Source organism: Heteronotia binoei, chromosome 18 (genome assembly GCF_032191835.1).
Source record: "Heteronotia binoei isolate CCM8104 ecotype False Entrance Well chromosome 18, APGP_CSIRO_Hbin_v1, whole genome shotgun sequence".
Lineage (NCBI taxonomy): Eukaryota > Metazoa > Chordata > Lepidosauria > Squamata > Gekkonidae > Heteronotia > Heteronotia binoei.
In genome coordinates this window covers 27,624,679-27,644,802 of record NC_083240.1, presented here as the reverse complement: position 1 = coordinate 27,644,802, position 20,124 = coordinate 27,624,679, and the positions used below count along the sequence as shown (strand labels likewise).

At 47.0% G+C, this 20,124-nt stretch overlaps 1 protein-coding gene across 2 annotated transcripts in view; it reads right to left on the bottom strand.

The window, feature by feature from the left end:
• The window catches only part of SRRM3 (serine/arginine repetitive matrix 3), a 102,142-nt gene extending 86,545 nt beyond the window's left edge, over positions 1-15,597 (bottom strand). For both annotated transcript variants that reach the window (XM_060259429.1, XM_060259430.1), the window contains exon 1: positions 15,480-15,597. The gene's annotated coding sequence lies outside the window, so the exon portion shown is untranslated. The remainder of the gene's footprint in view (positions 1-15,479) is intronic.
• Between the last annotated feature and the right edge of the window lie 4,527 nt (positions 15,598-20,124).

Sequence of the window (20,124 nt, the reverse complement as noted above, 5' to 3'; positions counted from 1 at the left end):
AAAATTAAGGCATTTTTCAACATTTATGTTTTTGCATCCTTGGTATCTAATTTACAAATGCTTAATGCTACATGAAATCCGGTGGCATATTTTGGCTAATAGAAGGAGTGATACTTGCACCAGTTCTCCCCCTTCTGAACTGGCAACCCAATCTGTGAAGTAGGCTGGGCAGGGGTGGGGGGTGGAATCATAGTCACAAAGCAAATTTCATATCTAAGTAGATATAAACTTTGGTCTCCAAGGTCTGAGCACAAGATTCTAACCACTGCATCACCCTGTATAAAGCTGATCTCTTAATGCACAAATGACGCTGCAAAATATGTACATTTTATGGCAGGAAATTTGGAAACCAGAAGCAACACACAAACAAAGAATTGCGGGTGTGATTCGCACCAGAGAGAGGCACAATCCAACTGGGGAAGTGGGGTGGTTGAAAGAGCATGGATGAGACATTCAAAATCATTCATAATCTGCCTTCAAGGGCAGCCATATTTTGCTTCTCACCTCTCCTCAGGGACCGCTGCTGTCTTCAGCGACTGCCCCACAGTTGTGGTGGGAAGATTCTGGAGAACAGCCAAATCAAAACCTGCCTCAGAATGTGGCACAGGCTGAAAAAACCCTCCATGATTTCTCTAAATCATTATTACTCTGAAATGAGTGAGCAACAGCGCAGAATATCCTGGGTGTTATGTATGTGCCTTAAAGTATGTACTTCCTGCCGGCTCATTGGAGCCAGAAAAGCAGAGCTTGGGGACTATATAACAAAGGGTAGTGGGATCCAAATACCCGCCGCCCTGCACCAATCACAGACCCCTGCCTGTTTGAATGAACCAATGGCAGGCTAGCGCGGGAGATTAGAGTTGTATATAGGTTTGGCCCACAGGCCCTTAGTCAGTCTTTGTTGGGAGCAGCCTTCACCATGCTTCCCTTAATAAAGAGCTGTCCTCACTATGATCTCGTCTCTGCAATGCTTTGAACCCACTATATTATATTGGGCAAGCAATCCTGGGGACCCCATAGAAGTATTGAAAGAGAGCCAGTGTGGTATAATAGTTGAAGTACCAGACTAGGATTGGGGAGACCCCAGTTCGAATCCCACTTCTGTCATGGAAGCTTCCTGGGGTTGCTGGATACGAGTTGGGAAATACCTGGATATTTGGGGAGGTGGAGCTTGAGGAAGGCAGAGTTTGGGGAGGGGTGTGACTTCAATGGGGTCTAATGCCATAGAGTCCACCAGGGCTTTGTTGTAGAAAAAGCCCAGCAGGGACTCATTTGCATATTAGGCCACATCCCTGACACCAGTCCATCCAAAACTACATTCCTATGCTTTCCTGCTCAAAAAAAGCCCTGGAGTCCACCTTCCAAAGTGGCCATTTTCTCCAAGGAAACACAATCTGTCGCCTCAAGATTAGTCATAATCCCAGGAGCTCCTCAGCCACCACTTGGAGGCTAGTAACTGTACCCAGTCATGTGACTCCCTCAGCCTAACCTCAGCCTCACAGGGTTGTTGTGACAACCAGGGCTTTTTTGTATCAGGAACTCCTTTGCATATTAGGCCACACCCCCATGATGTAGCCATCCTCCAAGAGCTTACAAGGCTGTTCGTACAGGGCCTACTGTAAGCTCCCAGGAGGATTGGCTACATTAGGGGTGTGTGGCCTAATATGCAAAGGAGTTCCTGCTACAAAAAAAAAAAGCCCTGGTGAAGACAAAACGGAGGAGAGGAAAACAAGGTACGCTAATTCATCTCCTCATTGGGAAGAAGTGTATAAATGAAGTCAGTGAATAAACAAATGGTCCTTGTTTGTTTGTGGAGAGTTGAGAACGCTGAAGTGTTTCAGCGGTTGGGATTCAGCAAGCTGCTGGTTGCCTAGCAATGCAGCACCAAGCGACTTGGTGACTTAGTGGAAGGAAGGTCTGCAGAAGAGAAGAAGATGCCAATGCCTTCTTAGCAGAAAATTGCTCTGTGGATCTCTCCCGAATGTTCTTGTCTGGGAATGGATGCGTTCAGGGCTCTTTTTTTTTGCAGAAAAAGCCCAGCGGGAACTCGTTTGCATATTAGGCCACACCCACGATGCCAAGTCAGCTGGAACTGCGTCCCTGTGCGTTCCTGCTCAATAAAAGCCCTGGATGCATTTGCGCAAAGTGCCATCTGGTCGCAGCTGACTTATAGTAACCCCAGCAAGGGGCTTTCAAGGCAAGGGAGAAGCAGAGGTGGTTGGCCATGGCATTCTCCTGCACAGTTTCCCTTGGCAGTCTCCCATCCAAGTACTGACTTTGTTTAGCTTCCAGGATCTGACAAGATCAGACTACCCCATGCCACCTTCTCTCCAGAGAGCCAGTTTGGTGTAGTGGTTAAGTGCACAGACTCTTATCTGGGAGAATCGGGTTTGATTCCCCACTCCTCCACTTGCAGCTGCTGGAATGGCCTTGGGTCAGCCATAGCGTTCATAGGCGTTGTCCTTGAAAGGGTAGCTTCTGGGAGAGCCCTCTCAGCCCCACCTACCTCACAGGGTGTCTGTTGTTGGGATGGGGGGAGGTAAAGGAGGTTGTAAGCCACTCTGAGATTCAGAGTGAAGGGTGGGATATAAATCTAATATCATCATCTTCTGGGAATGGATAAATGTCCATCTTTCTTTGTTTCCATATGTGGTCATTATGAACATTTCACTTCTAGAAACTGCTTGTTTCCTTTGTGCAAATTATTTATATCTACCACGCACATCACCTCCACAGATGATGCTGATTTATTGATATGCAAACCACTTAGCTGATCTAAACATTACTGCAACCGAGTAAAGACTCTGGCTGGCACTAATATCATGCACTGCTAAATATTCCCTTGGGAGAACTTGATGACTGGACTCTGATCTTCTGACAGCAGAAATGTGAGAAAATGACCCCTCTGTCACACACATGGTTGCCAGGGCGCCTGGAGAAGTAAGCTTGCATCCGCCTGGCCAGTGAATGCGAGCAAAGCTATCCAGGGACTGTGTAAGACTCCCGTGTACCTATCACTAATTATACAAGTGCTTGAGACGGGCACAGAGTGTCTGCAGCCGCACACAAACATTTCCCCGCTACCGCGTGGAAGCCGCCATGGCGAGGAGGAGGCTACGCCGCAACGGAGCTATCCAGGCGAACGGTGTTGAAGCGCTAAGCCTGGAAACCACTGTGTTTCGCTTACACCACATGTAGCCATCTTCCTGCCTGGTTGGATTTCATTCCTTCTAAGTGGGAACCTCACGTACACACCTTGAGTCATTCCTAGCCCGCAAGCAACCTATCTAGTTTAAGATTGGATTAATGGCTCCACAATCAATCCTGATTGCCAAGTAATATCCTGTACAACAGGCTTCGCCCAGGAGATGATGAGAAAGAGGAAGGATCTCTCCTGACACATCCAAGCCCTTTTGTCTACACCGGAATACCTAGGTTCATATCTGATTCTCTATTGTCCCTTTCCCAGTTAATCCCATCTGTTCCCAATCACCCAACCATTCCCATATTGATATCAGCGGAGCCGCCCCAGGCCCTGTAGCAACTTGGAAGTTTCCAGGATGCCCAGGATGAAGGTGATGTTCATTGGTTGAAGCACACATCCAATCAGGTGTCGCCATTGACTCGCCATTGGTCCAGCCGATGTCCAGCCTTCGTGGTCATCAGCAGAACCTCCCATGACCACTCCCAGTCACCTCCCATCCCCTCAGGACTAAGGTGACTCTATATAACCTGTGGACTAGCTACCCACAGGTGTGCCTTCTACTCAGTAACCCCCATTCCCGCTGTGTAGTTACACCCCCGATTCCTGATCAGTTTCGGGACCTTTCCCCCATTCCCTCATTCGTCGCCATCGGAGCCTTCCATTGGAGTCTGCGAGAGGTAGTATTACCCTGTATGTCCATTCCTTTATGTTCCCCTATCGATCTCTCTATATTTACTAGACCTGTGTGAATGTGTGATTGATTTTGTACCTTGTGTGAACGAACTATTGTTTCAAATAAACCACAATTGATTTTATTGAATTAGAGTCCTTTTATTGAGCATTGACTCTCTGATCGGTTGAGCCTGGTATACACAGATAATAAAAGATTCCCTTTGGGACAACTGTCTCTCAGTCTAATTCCCCAAGTTCTTTTGAGAGCAGTTTCCCTAACAGAAAGTGCATTTTAATCTGCAAAGGGCCTTCTGCTCATGAAGTATGGCCTAAAGCGAGCATGCTCAGAAGCAGAAGTGCCACTGAGTTCATGGAGAAGAATTCCCTCAATGGTTATTAGCTCTTATGAGAGCCAGTTTGGTGTAGTGGTTAAGTGTGCAGACTCTTATCTGGGAGAATCGGGTTTGATTCCCTACTCCCCCACTTGCACCTGCTGGAATGGCCTTGGGTCAGCCATAGCTCTGGCAGAGGTTGTCCTTGAAAGGGCAGCTGCTGTGAGAGCCCTCTCAGCCCCACCCATCTCACAGGGTGGCTGTTGTGGGGGAGGAAGATAAAGGAGATTGTGAGCCGCTCTGAGACTCTGAGATTCGGAGTGGAGGGCGGGATATAAATCCAATGTCGTCATCTTCTTCTTCTTACGGCTATATGGAACCTCTATATTCGGAGGCAGTATGCCCCCCTGAATACCAATTGTTAGACAGTAATAGTCTCAGAAAGCCCCTTATCATGATGTCCCTGAAAACATCTGGTTGGCTGCCGTCGAAGTAAACTTTTGACATGATCCAGCAGGGCCCTTGCTGATGTCCAATAGGGTTCATTCCCTCCTCCATACACTCAGAACTGACTGTACATTTTGTCAATTCATGAGGCAGGTGATCACGGCTGTCTTCTATCTTGCAGATGTGAAACTGAAACACCCTCCCCCAAATCGTGATCTGACCCTCATCACTTGAACTCCGGACCTGGAACGTCTTCCAGCTGGACCAAACTGGCTGTGCAATCCTGAAGAGAGTCATACTCCTTTAAATCCATTGAAGTCAATGGAGTCAGTAGGGGATAACTCTGCCTTGGATTGCACCGTGGATCTCATTGCCTCAGATGTCTCCCTCCGGGCCAGCTTGGAAGAAGGTGTATTGCCAACTCTGTTTTGGGGAATTCTTGGAAATTTGGGGTTGGAGCCTACAGATTGTGAACTTTGGGTAGGGAAGGAATCTCAGAAGGGTGTAGTGTTGTAGAGTCCACCCTCCAGAGCAGCCAGTTCCTCCAGGGAAACAAATCTCTGTAATTCCAGGAGCTCTCCAGGTCCTACCGGGAAGTTGGCAAACTGACATGTGGGACATACGTCCTCAAGGGAAGCCAGACACTCCAAGCTCTGCGTCGGTGAGGAGGATTAATTGGAGATGAAGGAGCACATCTGTAACACAGCACCCAGCCTGCTTCTGAAATCCCATCTCATGCAAGGGGAAAGCTGTTTGCCTAATGAGCTAATCACTCCGGGGCTGCACCGGCTCATTCGCCATGGCAGCTGGGGGAAGGTGCCTCAAAACCAGGCCTGGGAGAAAAGCCCTTTCTGAGGGCTCCTCCTGACGTCTCTCCACCCCCACATCTTCCTGATGACTGCAGGACAAAGAACTGAAGAATCACAGAATCATAGAGTTGGAAGGTACCTCCAAGGTCATCTAGTGCAATCCCCTGCATAACACAGGAAATTCACAACTACTTCCCCACCCCGCCCCTGGTGACCCCTGTTCCATGGCCAGAAAATGGCAAGAAACCTCCAGGATCCCTGGCCAAACTGGTGTGGAGCTTCCTGAATCCAGTGTCGATCAGCGTTCCCTGCTGGGTGTGTAAGAAAGGGCCACAAAAACTAAGTCCCAATTCAACCCTTCCTGCCCTCCTTCTCATGATCTGCCTGAGCTCATAGAACCTGCAAAATCTCAGGAGAGAGGAAGGTCTGCAGATAGAAAGGGGTGGTGGAGGAGAAAGGCCTGCCCAAGGTTCAGTCGCACCTCACCCAGCAAGCAAGATCCATCATAGGGCTGTCAAGCTCCAGCAATCACAGCTGATCTCCAGACTGCAGATCTTTGTAGCTGCCATTTCTTCCAGGGGGAACTGATCTCTGGAGATCAGGTGTATTTCCAAGAGAACTCCAGGCTCCACCTGGAGGTTGGTAACTGTAATTGCCACCATGCCCCTTCCCCCACCTGATGGAAGGCCAAAGAACTGGTTGGAAGGAAAAGAGCCTTCCCTGTGCTCTTCCTTGCCAGCCTCACTATGCCTAGTGAGGTTGCCAACCTTCAGGTGGAGCGGAAAGGTCTCCTAGAATTACAGAGATCAATTCCCCTGGAGAAAATAGTAGCTATGATGGGAAGAAGAAGAAGAAGAAGAAGAAGAAGAAGAAGAAGAAGAAGAAGAAGAAGAAGAAGAAGAAGAAGAAGAAATTGAATTTATATCCCACCCTATTCCCTGAGTCTCAGAATGGTCACAATCTCCTTTACTTTCCCCCCACCACCACAACAGACACCCTGTGGGGCTGAGAGAGAGCTCTTTCAGCAGCTGCCCTTTCAAGGAAAACTCCTGCGAGAGCTATGGCTGACCCAAGGCCATTCCAGCAGCTGCAAGTGGAGGAGTGGGGAATCAAACCCGGTTCTCCCAGATAAGAGTCTGAGCACTTCACCACGACACTAAACTGGCTCTCTATGGCATTACACCCACCTGAGGTCCCACTGCCTCCCAAACCCCACACTTACTCAGACTCCACCCACAAATGTCTAAGAATTTCCAGACCCAGTGGGGTTTTAACCTCCAGGTAGGACCTGGTGATCTCCTGGAATTACAGCTGATCTCCAGGCTACAGAGGTCAGTTTTCCTGGAGAAAAATGGCTGCTTTGGAGAATAGATGCTATGTCATCAATCCTTGCTAAGGTCCCTCCCATCTCCAAACACCACCCGCCTCAGACTTCATCCCCAAATCACCGTGAATTTCTCAACTAGGAACTGGCAACCTTAGTGCCCGCAGAGTAAAGCCAGGTACAGTGGTGTTCTTCCTGGTGTGTTTAGTGTTTAGTTTATTCACAGCCTAAGCCAGTATTTAAAACAATAAAATCATACAAAATTGAAACTGAATTACCATAAAATCGTACATAAAAAAAGCATAAAATACTGTTGAAAAACTACAAATATAACAGAACATGGCAGTTACAGCAAACAGATTGGCAAAGGTGTTTAGCCATTTCCTGACTAAATTATTAGAGTTTTCCTTATTCTTGTAGCAAGCCAGCCACATTTTGCTAATTTGTATGCAATCTCAGGGTTCTTATCATCAAGAAGATTCTCAAGGAGTTGCAGTTTTTGACTACTGGTAAAAGCTTTGGCCGTGGAAAATGGAAGTACTTTGCGATGATCATTATAAGTCTCACAGTCAAATATGACATGGACTAAAGCTTTGATACCATCATTGCAGCAGGGACATATTCGTTCTTGGAATGGCACTTTTTTGTATCCTCCTGTATGTCTGGTGCCACTATGGGATAGGGTGGGGGGTTCTGGGACAAGTGGCCCTCCAGGGTACCAGTCACTGGGTTTCCCCCAATAAAGCAGATGGACATTTCCTCCTTACCCAGTGTTGTAACCCAATTTAAATTGGTTTCTAGGTGCCTACCCCTTTCCTTGCTCTCCTTTTACTCTCTCTCCCACCTTAAAAAACATCTACATAGCAAATGTGCCTGTTTAACATGGGGAGAGGGAGAACTTGAACAAACTCTGTCAATTAGTCATGTTCGTTTGCTGGATTTTGCTTCCGCTATTGTGTGACAGAAAGCTCTGCTGTTAATCATATAATGAACGTTGCCAACCACATTTAAGGCTGTTACATCAATTCATATCTAAGACCACAGAAGAGAAAAAAGATGCAATGGAATCAAATGCTCTCATGGATTGCTTATGAGCAGTGGGAAATCGCTAATGCATAATCTCTGCTTAAAAAACAAGATCTAGCAGTTTTGAATTCCAAAATTGGGGGGGGCACATTTGGATTCAGAGGACTTTAGAAGCCAGAGATTCTCCCCATGCTTTTTGCCCACTTGACACTCTGCATATGAAAAAACCCTCACCCCTCCAGTATGCAGGCTTCCCCTCCCTCCCTCTTTCCCTTCCCTCTCCCTGGGAGAAATGATGACAGAGGGAAGAAAGTGGCTGTCACTTTGTGGTTTAAATCTTTGCTGGGAGACAGAGAAAACAATATTTCGTAAGAGTGGAAAATTAATATAAATAAAGAGGACTGTTACCTTTCCTGAACACCCATTCCCCTCCCCTTGCTCTTGTCTCTAATCAAGGAGGTCATGCAGGTTTTCAAAACATTACAAAAACATCCACAACTTGTTTGGATCACAGTAGGGGAAGGGGAATGAGTGCATTCAGCACCAGCAAAAAAGGAAAGGAAAAGAAAAGATCCCCTGTGCAAGCACTAGTCATTTCCGACTCTGGGGTGACGTTGCTTTCACGTTTTCACAGCAGACTTTTATTGGGTGGTTTGCCATTGCCTTCCCCAGTCATCTACGCTTTCCCCCCAGCAAGCTGGGTACTCATTTTACCAACCTCGGAAGGATGGAAGGCTGAGCCAAAAAGCCCCCCTCCAAAAAGACTGTAGCATTAGTCTGAAAACTAGCATGCTGTTTTCCCTCTCCATCCTCTGCTCCCCACCCCCCCGCCTGCCTTTCCTGGCCTCTCTCTTCTCTGCATCTGCCCTTCACTTTTGCTCTGGCTCTCAATTTGCTCCAGATGTCTCCCAGGATGACAGCAGCCGCAGTACAACCAGAGTAGTAATGAGAATCTGGGGCCTTGAAGAATGCTCTCAGGTTTATGGAAGAAGAGAGAGGCAGGTGCATTTCCATATCTGGCTGGCGCCCTGATTCAGTCAAAGGGAAGAGAGGTCAGGGTGTCTGTCTGGGCAGCCCAGGACATCTGAAACCCAGAATAGTTAAGTAAGCCTGGAAAAAAAGGACCTTGACAATCAGGCTTTGGATTCTACCGAGGTAGGAAGAATATATTAGGAATACATTAGAATGCTTGCAAAATCTGCTTCATCTGAATTCCTCACTGGATCTTGCAGATCTTAAACTGCTTGGTTTCTTAAGTGGAAGGGATGCACTAGGAATTATCCAGAGTCCTTTTTAAAACAAACAAAAAACCCCCACAGATTCCCCAAACCACACATGCAATATATAGCACAGGGGTGGCCAAACATGCTTAACCTAAGAGCCACAAAGAATAAATGTCAGGTGTTTGAGAACCGGAAGGAAGGAAAATAGATGGGGAGGGAGAGGTGGAAAGTAAGCAACATTTTTTTCTTAACTCAGGAACAATCGCCCCAGAGCAAACTAATTTATGCAGTAGCTCACACCTTTAATGCCAGTAGCTCACTAAGTAGAATTTTGGCTCACAGGACTCCACAACTTAGAGGGAACATTGATCAATACTTCTCCAAGGTCTCTGGCAAAGGTAGGTCTTCTCCAGCATCTGCTACTTGAAATGCTTTAACAAGAGTTTGAAATCAAGAACTGAAAAGGACACTCTCTGCCACTGAGCTTCTGCATGTTTGGTTAAAAGCAGAGGACAGATGCATGGGCTACTACAAACCTATGAAACTTCTATCCATTGGGCCATGTGGCACCCAGTATCGTCAGTTCTGATTGGCAGCAGTTCTTTGGGGTCCAAGGCAAAGAAAGGCATATTCCAAAACTTCTAATCTGAGCTACTTTGAACAGGCTGTACAAGGGACTAAACATGGGACCTTTTGCATGCAAAATAGCTGCTCTACTATGGACCCTCCGATACAGACAGGCTTAGTGATATAATGCATCATGACAGATGTCCAGAAACATGAATCTCAAACAGCCCCAGGACAAAGAACGAACCTTACAAGAAGAATTAACATTCTTTGAACACAGTAGTCTTTTGCAGACATTACATTCTGCTCCATTCATGTGAATCAGGGGCCTGCCAGTCATGCATATTGGTAGTGTACTGGTCCCCATCGCGTGCCTGGTGTGTGATGTTGCCATCGCATGTGAATTGGACAACACATGACATTTCCATGCACATTCCATTCACACAAGCCAGAATCCTGGGGCTGGGGGTGGGGAGAAATCAGGGTTCTCCTTTACACAAATGGAAACTGAATGGAAGATCCACATGTTGCCCAATTCACGCGAGACAGAGATGTACAGCTGGCGAGCTCCTGGTTTGCATGAACAGAATGGTTCATGTCAGGGCTTTTTTTTGAGCAGGAACACAGTTCTGGCTGGCTTGGTGGTGGGGTGTGTGGCCTAATATGCAAAGAAGTTCCTGCTGGGTTTTTTCTACAAAAAAGCCCTGGTTCATGTAAAATCTACAGAGGGTTACACACCGACAGACAGACATGCAGGATTGGAACTATCTGGAAAGGTTATCTCTCTCAGGTTATTTTTTTTGTAGAAAAAGCCCAGCAGGAACTCATTTGCATATTAGGCCACATCCTCAGATGCCAAGCCAGCTGGAACTGTGTTCCTGCTTATAAAAAGCCCTGCCCTTCCTCAGTTTCTTTCTTCCACACCTGCAAGAACTTTGTGACCCCTTTTTGGCAAAGGCTCCTTACTCTGTTATTCCTGCCTTAACTGTCAAGGCAGTCAGTCTATCCCCAAGTCATCAGCAAGAAAAGCGGAGGGGGGGGGGGGAGGGAGAAGCTAGTGTTTTTAGCAAAACAGAATACAAGCTCTAAATTTATGCAGAAGTTGTATTGTCTAGGCAACATCCCCCAGCTTGTTACAAAGGCCAAGCTAGAATTCCCTTCCAAACAAAATTTGAATATGCCTTGATGCACAAGGCAGAATTTATTCCTCTTGTTCTAATATTCAGGGTTCTTTTGGAATGCATCCAAGTGAAGAGGCCCAAATTCTAGGTTCACAGATGCCCAACTCAGAGGCCTGCTGCTTTGTTGACCCACATCTCTTGCTCCCCAGGCAGCCCCCAACAGTGGTACAGAATAACTCCCCCACCCCACAGGCACTTGACTCCCAGGGAGGGAGTCCTGCGACTCATCAGCCCATGTAAATCATTTTAATTGGGCACACATTGCTTGCGTCAGAAATGCCTGGTACCCGGCTTCTCCCAATAAATTTTCATCTCAGAACGTGACACGTGATCCATCTCCCGGAAGGCGGCACTTTTTTGCTGAGCAGCCAGACACTGCCTCCGGCCCTGGCAAAAGGCCGTAAAATTTTATTTCTCCAAACAAGCATGCATTAATTGTGACGAGAGAAAAATCAGGCTCCGGAGGGCTCCCTTGGAAAATGAAAAGCCTCTCATCCAGACTGAACCTGGCCACATAGACATCAGGCCTATTACAGATGTGATAAGGACAAGATAGATCCAGTTTTGACAGTGAGAGAGCTAGGGTTGCCGGTCTCCAGGTGGTGACTGGAGATCTCCTGGTTTCCAGACAACTGGTCTCCAGACAATTGAGGTCAGTTCCCCTGGAGAAAATAGCGGCTTCGGAGGGTGGATTCTATGCCATGGCATACTGAGGCCCCTCCCCTCCCCAAACCCCACCCTCCCCAGGCTCCACCTCCCCAAAAAATCTCCAGGTATTTCCCAACTCAGCGCTGGCAATCCTGAGTGGCACTGTTTAATGTTCATCTCCCCATTGAGAAATAAACCTTTATTTTCAACCCTCAATTTATCTTTCTGTATGCCATTCCCCACCCCCCACTTCACGAATGAATAAATTTTTCAACATTATATTTTGCATCCCTGGCAGATATATAATCTACAAATGCTTAATGCTGGATCAGAGCCAGTGGCATATTTCTGCTAATAGAAGGAGTGAAATCTGGGCCAGTTCTCCCACTCCCAAACTGCAGACCCCTCCAATCTGCCTCTCTTTAGGGGTCCCCCATCTCCCAGCAGCAGCCTCTTGGCAGAACATTTTGTGCTGCAGCAGTGGGATGGGAGAAAGTCCCTTTCCATGGCTGGAAATCCCTTCCATCAGCGAAAACCACTCCTGAATCCAACACATCACCTAAGAAGTTGTGTGTTCATGCTGTACCGATGGCATGTATCTATAAAATGCATACCGATGGCATAAAATGGCCTCAAGTGAACAAAAAGACCCCCGAGGAATCAGCAGCAACAATAGAAACCAGGCAGACCATAACCAATGACATGGGCAACAAATGTATGACATTAAAAAAAGACTCAGAAATATCTATATTAGTTCATCCCTAGGAGACAAGGAGATGCAAATAGGAATCCCCCTTGATTTTTGTGACAGGTGCATAGCAACCAAGCAGGCCCCAATTTAAACTGGGGCTATGATGAGCCCCATGGTGCAGAGTGGTAAAGTTGCAGTACTGCAGTCTGAACTCTCTGTTCACAACCTGAGTTCGATATTGGCGGAAGAAGAAGAAGATATTGGATTTATATCCCGCCCTCCACTCCGAAGAGTCTCAGAGCGGCTCACAATCTCCTTTACCTTCCGCCCCCACAACAGACACCCTGTGAGATGGGTGGGGCTGAGAGGGCTCTCACAGCAGCTGCCCTTTCAAGGACAACCTCTGCCAGAGCGATGGCTGACCCAAGGCCATTCCAGCAGGTGCAAGTGGAGGAATGGGGAATCAAACCCGGGTCCCCCAGATAAGAGTCCGCACACTTAACCACTACACCAAGCTGGGTTCAGGTAGTCATCTCAAGGTGGACTCAGCCTTCCATTCTTCTGAGGTTGGTAAAATGAGTACCCAGCTTGCTGGGGGGAAAGTGTAGATGACTGGGGAAGGCAATGGCAAACCACCCTGTAAAAAGTCTGCCATGAAAATCTCATGATGCAACGTCACCTCAGAGTCAGAAACGACTGGTGCTTGCACAGGGGACTACCTTTTTTATGACGATGATAAAGAAGAGAAGAGATTGGATTTATACTCCACCCTTCGCTAGCTAAACGAGTCTCAGAGCAGCTTACAAATCTCCTTTCCCTTCCCCTCCCCACACCCTGCGGGATAGGTAAGGCTGAGAGAGCTCTCCCAGAACTGCTCTTGAGCAGAACAACCCTGAGAAAACTTGTGACTGACTCAAAATCACATCAGCAGGTGTATGTGGAGGAGTGGGGAATCAAACCCGGTTCTCCCAGATAACACCTTGCACTTAGCTACTACACCAAACTGACTCTGATGTGAAGGGGGAAATCCAGATCCAATAACCCCAGGTGGTTATTACCTGCAGAAGGGAAGAGAGAGGGCCCTTCTCCTCTTGTAGGGCTAAATAACAGTGTAGGAGGGGCAGAGTGGGTGTCAGTCAGCTAAATCAGAGGCGAAGCAGTTCATGAGATAATAAGATGGCCAATAGCCTGAAGAAGAAAAAATATCCAGTCCTCTTAATAGAGCTTCAATAGGAGGGTATTGACATGGTGAGGTCTATTTATCTCCATGCCATGAAGAGCTTCAGCTGCACATTTCTACACATCACACTTCAGTTCAAGGGACAAGACATTTTTTTTCCCTCCAGGTTGTTGGGTGACAATGGACCATTCGCTCTCTTTCCCTCTTTCAGCATGGCCTGCCCCACAGCGTTGTTGTGAGAATAAAATGGAGAAGAAGAATCACATATACTGCCCTGAACTCCTTGAGGAAAGACCATGTGCCAGACTATGTTAGGGTAGATTGAGAATGTGAAATGGAGTTAAGCTCTGTTCACTTATATGGGATTGACTTCCAACTGCTTAGGGCTGTTGTCTCAAGCGCTCATCTCTCTGGGTCCTCTCTCTCTATTAGGGCCCAGAACAGATCCCATTTCCCTTGTAAAAGAACCTTCCAGCGATCTCTTAGCATTTCCTCTAGTTTGCTCCTTGGACTAGCCGGAGCTGTTTGTGGCCATATGTGCAAAACAAAATTAGATTCTGCATTGAGGCAATCCACACTCTGGGCCAAGAACAGAAAGAAGAATTCTGCAGTTGGCATCTCCAGTTAAAAAATCTCCAACTGGGGCTGGGGAAGATCGTTCTCGCCCCAAGACCACCGGAGAGCCGCTACCAATCACAAAGGGCAATACTGAGGTGAGCTTGACTTGATATAAGGCAGCAAATCCGCTAAATACTTGGCTCACAGAGAAGAATCTGGAGCAGTCAGCTCACTTCAGCTCTGTGAAATCAGCGATTTCCAATAACCGCTTTCAGATTGACACAAATGAGGCTCCTTCCCATTTTCTCGATCTCCCCCCCAATGATTCGAGCACAATAACTATCTCCTCACGATTCCACCTCTGCGAGGGGCTGATTGCTTAATTATCAGCTTCTCTCTTGCCCTTCCCCCTGCCCATTGATAGCAGCCAGCAGGCTTGTCTAGTCAGTGGGGAGGCCACAGGGGTTAGACAGCTGTATTTATATTGTGGCTTCGGCGCTGAGTGCTCCTTCAGAATTAGCCGAGAATTATTTCCGAGATGTGTTACGCCACACAAGGCCTCCGCCAGCCATCTGCCAACAGAGTGGGTGAAGTGGCGGAGGAAGGCAGCACTGCTTGCCAAGTGACATTGCCCCCTCAGGGAGCAAAACATGGGTGGTATTTGCCCTGAGAAAGTAGTGATGCGGAGGCAAGTCCTCTCCGGGTTCCTTATGTTACCACTATGCTCGGTTTTCTATCTAGCACATCTTTTTATTCCTCCCAAGAAGTCAGGGCAGAGTACAAAGTTCTCTGTTCCCAGTTTTTATCCTCTCAACTAGGCCAAGAGAAAGCAGCTTGCTCCAGGTTCCCTCAGCAAACTTTAAGACGGAGGAGGAATTTGAACCAGGATCTTGCAGAGCTTGGTCCAACACTCTAACCACATCTTTTTATATGGCACATTTTTATCCCACCTGTTCACCAACGAGCTCAGGGTGCCATATATGAGAGCCAGCTTGGTGTAGTGGTGAAGAATGATGGACTTTAATCTTGAGAACCAGGTTCGATTCCTCGCTCCTCCTCCATGCAAAGCCTGCTGGGTGACCTTGAGCCGGTCACAGTTCTCTCGGAACTCTCTCAGCGCCGCCTGCCTCACAAAGGCTGGGTCCAGACTGGCAGCTTCAGGTGCACAGAAGACATCCCAAATCAGGCCAGTTTAAAATGGAATGGCCGAATCCCATCCAGATGCTCCCATGCAAGATGCCCGTATCTCTTGCGGGAGGCACTTCCATGTGGTCAGACCGTTGTCGCACACCATCCCTGTAGCGCAGTTTGTATTTATTTTTTTCCATTCATTTTCGTGGTCATGCGCATAGGCCAAGATGCACTCAGTGGCTATTTTTTTTTTAAGAAATACTGGCAGCAGCTTGGGGTGACCTGATGGGTCTCCCATCCAAATACTAATGAGGGCCAACCCTGCTTAGCTTCCAAAATGGAACTACACTGAGTTAGCCTTGGCCAATCATCCAGAAAGGCTTACAGGTGCTCTACCACCATTTTCTTTCTCCTTCCCCCTCCCCCCCCCAAAAAAGCCTGGTTTAAAACTAGTCTAATTTCTCAGACAACGTTAGAAAGCTTACCTTTTAGAAGACAGGATCCATTCACCCCTGAATGGACCTCACTGGGCACTTTCCCAAGTCTTCCCTTTCAAAGCAGTTGTTTCTCCCAGAAGCTTGTGTGACCTTTGCTTGAAGCCTGTAAGAAGGGAGGAGAAACTCGATGATTCCATGAATATCTCCAACAAATTTTGACAAGAGTCATGTGGGGGCAAGAAGACAGTACACAGACGGCAAGATGCAGGGCAATCTGTGCTCAGATGTTTCCTTTTTAAAGTTAAAAACCAACTACGGTAGGTATTCCCCCCCAACACTGTTGAATCAGAATCACGGTGCTTGGAAACGATGGGTTTATTTATTTATTTATTTATTTATTCGGGATTTGTATCCCGCCCTTCCCAGGAGTGGCTCAGGGCCCCCTTGCTGTTCAGTTCAAATGTATCCAGAGCCAGTTTGGAGTAGTGGTGTGCAGGCTCTTATCTGGGAGAACCGGGTTTGATTCCCCACTCCTCCAGTTGCAGCTGTTGGAATGGCCTTGGGTTAGCCATAGCTATCGCAGGAGTTGTCCTTCAAAGAGCAGCTGTTGTGAGAGCCCTCTCAGCCCCACCCACCTCACAGTGTATTGTTGCGGGGGGAGAAGATATAGGAGATTGTAAGCCGCTCTGAGTCTCTGATTCAGAGAGAAGTCTGGGGTATAAATATGCAGTCTTCTTCTTCTACAATGGAAAACATATAGATACTGATATGTTTATGCTATGAGGCAAGTAACAATTGGGAAGGTTCAAGTGATACGAATCAGGAAAAGTAAGGAAGGTACTAGGTGAGCTTCAAAGGGGAGAGCATTCCAAAGGTGAGATGCTACCACTAAAAAAGCCCTCTCTCTTTTTGCCATCTGCCTTAACTCTGCATAGGGGGGTACAGGGAACAGTGTTTTGAAGAGGATTGTAACTGGTGGTCCTCCAAGCACCCTGACGGCCTCATGCCATTTTACATCTTAAAGATAAGAACCAGTGCTTTGAAATCTGCCCAGAAAGAGACGGGCAGCCAGCGTATATCTTTCAGCACAGAGGTGATAGGATCTTGCAGTGTGAAAGTGTGCTTGTTAAGGAGGCTCCCACATGGAAGGAGAGTTTGGTGTGGGAGATATGGTTGCCAACCTCCAGATGGAGCCTGGCATTTTCCCAGATTTGTAACTCAGCTCCAGACTACAGAGATCAGTTCCTGTGGGGCAAAGGGCAGCCTTGGTCAGAGCTTTTTGTGTAAAAAAAAAAAATCCCAGCAGGAACTCATTTGCATCTTAGGTGACACCCCCTGACATCACCGAAAGTGATGTCATCCATTCAGTAGGTTACTTTCTGCATATTGACACAGAACAGTACAGTGCCATCAGCTGCATTTCATGTGTGTTCTTATGCAGCCCAATGAGAGACCTTGCTTGGCCCCCCCAAACATGAGAGAGACCCATGTGCAGTGGAGCAGGCAGTGGCAGGCCCAGCTTCTTCCGGGAGGGGGCCCTCATGGGTGGCTCCACATCTCTCTCCTCACAAGCCCATTGGAGGCTGGAGGCAGCAGAGAAGATGGAGCACACAGTCTGGGAGCACTGGGTTGTCTAGTACCTTCCCTCTGTGAAGACCTTTTTTTGAGTTGGAGCCCTGGCCATGCCAGCTGGAACTGTGTTCCTGTGCGTTCCTGCTCAAAAAAGCCCTGGTTATGATACTCCACAGATATCACATCCCACTGAGCACTCCTCTCTAGGCACTCCCTACAAATTTCCAGTAATTTCCAAAGCTAAAGTGGGCAACTCTAGTGGAAGAGTATGTATATAGCAGCACAGAAAGGCTATTTCATGTGAGCACTGGCATCTTTAAGCATGCTTCAAGATACCAACCAGCAGGTGCCATTTTGTAGAAAAATAGGTGGTGGAGCTCATCCAGGGATTGTTATGCAGCTGCACCTACTATTCAATGGACAAGGAGGTAGAACTCTCAAAAGGAGGAGGTGGAACTCCCAGAAAAGTTCAGGAGCTGCACTCCTGTGAGCTCCCACTGAATCTGAGACCAGCCAACCAGGCAATCAAAGATGATTGGAATGTCAGTACTGATTCTACCCTCCATCTCGGCTGACCTGGTCTTTGAAAAGAGTGAAGCAAGCACACCACTTTGCATCTTCCAAGAATCGCACACATCCCAAGGGATTAAAAGCACTAGAAGCTTGTCTGTTTGAAGACCCACAACTACTCACTGCATGTCCAGTAATGCCTCAAAGAACCCCTCCTCTGGGCTTTTTCTGCTAATTTTGCATAGCTTTCCCCCTAAAATATACACCTGTTCAGTTGACACAGGGCCCTCTTGCTCTTTGTCTCAATGAACTTGATTTGCCCTCCATGACACCGCCACATGGCTCAGTCTCACTGGCTGTATGGTATGACTTCATTTCATTCTCTACGTGGGAGGATCCATGAGACAAAGGCAAGAGAAGCATCAACCAACTGTGGGGAAATGTGCCAAAGCAGCAGTGAAGGGGTTTAGTGCAGGACGAAGCAAAAAAGCTCTGCATAGGTTAAATGTTTCTCATGAAATATTTCTAACCTCCCCCAAATGGCTGTTTTCAACCTGAACATTGAAACAGGGAAACATTAGAGCAAGTGTGTAACAAGGGTCAGGAGAATTTGCTCCCTTTGCAAAAACTACCTCTGACTTCAGCAGTCCCCAGCTAGAGCAGGCAATCCAGATTAAATGGCCACATAGGGAATACCTGGTTAGCAGACGCCAGCAGAACTAGAGGAAAGCCTTATTAACTATCGGCAGGGCAAGAAATAGCAGGGGTTTACCTTTGCAGATGAATTTTTTTTTTTAAAAAAAACACCCTGAATTTCATTGAAAAACCTTTGATGTCACATCTCAACCCAAGGCAACTGTGGCACACAGAATTCATATGAGAAAACAGTCATACAATATCAGCAGCAAATGCTAAAATCCCATAAGACCAACTGATGGCCCAGGCTAGCCCAGTCTCATCAGATCTCAGAAGTTAAGCAGGGTTGGCCTTGGTTCTCATTTGGATGGGACCCCCCCCCCATACTGTCAGTAGATAAGAGTGTGTTTAAGCATATGGAACAGCAACATCGCACTATATGTTGCTTGGTAGTGGTGGAAAGTGCTGTCCAATAGCAGCCAACTTATGACAAACCGGGAGAGTAGTCAAGGCAAGAGACTTTCAGAGGTGGTTTGCCATTGCCTGCCCCTGTAGAGTGACCCTGGACTTCCTTGGTGGTCTCCCATCCAAGTGCTAACCAGGGCTGATCCTGCTTAGCTTCTGAGATCTAATTTAATTTTTCAATTTAAACTGCGCCCTATCCCGCAAGAGTGCTCTGGGCAGCTTACATTAAAAAAAAAAACCTTACAAAACATTAAAGAACCTACATCCAAACTAAATAATATCATAATTACAGAATTAACAGAAACCATGATCCACATCATTGGCAACAAGTCATAAACTGCATATAGGCTGGTAGTGTTCAGCATAACCTAAGCACCGAGATGGTAAGGTGCTGGGGGGAGCAATGACTTCAGGGGACACCCGCTGGATCAATAAAGCTTGATGAAAGAGCTCCATCTTACAGGCCCTGAGAAATTTAGATAAGTCCCACAGGGCCCAAATCTCCAGCAGGAGCTCATTCCACCAGGTGGGAGCCCGGACCAAAAAAAAAATGATGAGATCAGGATAGCCTGGGCCATCCAAGTCAGGGTATATATAGCTTAGTATGTAGTAATTAATGGTACTAAATTCATTCATCACCAAAACTGCTGACTCGCTGGATAGGATTTGAACTTTCTGCTTAGCTCCATAAACCACTGATGTGAAAATCAAAGGTGGAAGGTCAGATGAATGCAGAGTTGTTTGTTCCCTAATCTTTGGAGTTATGAACCAAGATATTGGGGGCCATCAGCACTGTGGGACCCTGGGGCAACTTCCCCCTTTGCATCTTCTTCTCTGCACCCTTGAACAGGAAGAAAAATCTGTTGAAGTCTCTGGACCATGAGAACAAGAGAAAACTTCTGAACATGTGCAGAATTTCATACCACTGGGTAACTACCAGCAAGCTCCACACTCCGTGAAGCAAGAAGGTGCCTGTACCTAGTAACTTTATTTTTAAAAAAAATGAAGACACATTCCTAAATCTAGAACAGCAAGGATCATAAAATAATGTGGAAACATGGCAGTATGTGAGGGATAAGGAAAAGAGCACCATACCAGCTCTTCACCCTCCGAGTAACCCTTCAGACTTTTCTGTTTCCCAGGATGTCACTATGTGTGTGTTAACTGCTGCCAAGTCCCAATTGACATACAGTGCCATCAAGGGGCTTTCAACACAAGCAAAAAGCAAAGGTGGTTTGTCATGGCCTTCCTTTGCAGAGTCTTCCTTGGTGGTCTTCCTTCCAACTACCAACCCTGCTTAGCTTCTGAGATCTGTTGAGATCGTTGAGCCCACTAGGGGAGGGCAGGATATAAATGTGATAAAATAAAATAATAAATAAATAAATAAAATAGATCTGCCATTTGGCAAGCATCAGGGGGAAGAGCTTCCAAAGAGAAAGTTGTAAGAGCACTGGAGCAAAAAAGGAGATCCCAGCAGAATCCCATAAAACCAATCAAGCAACATATTCCT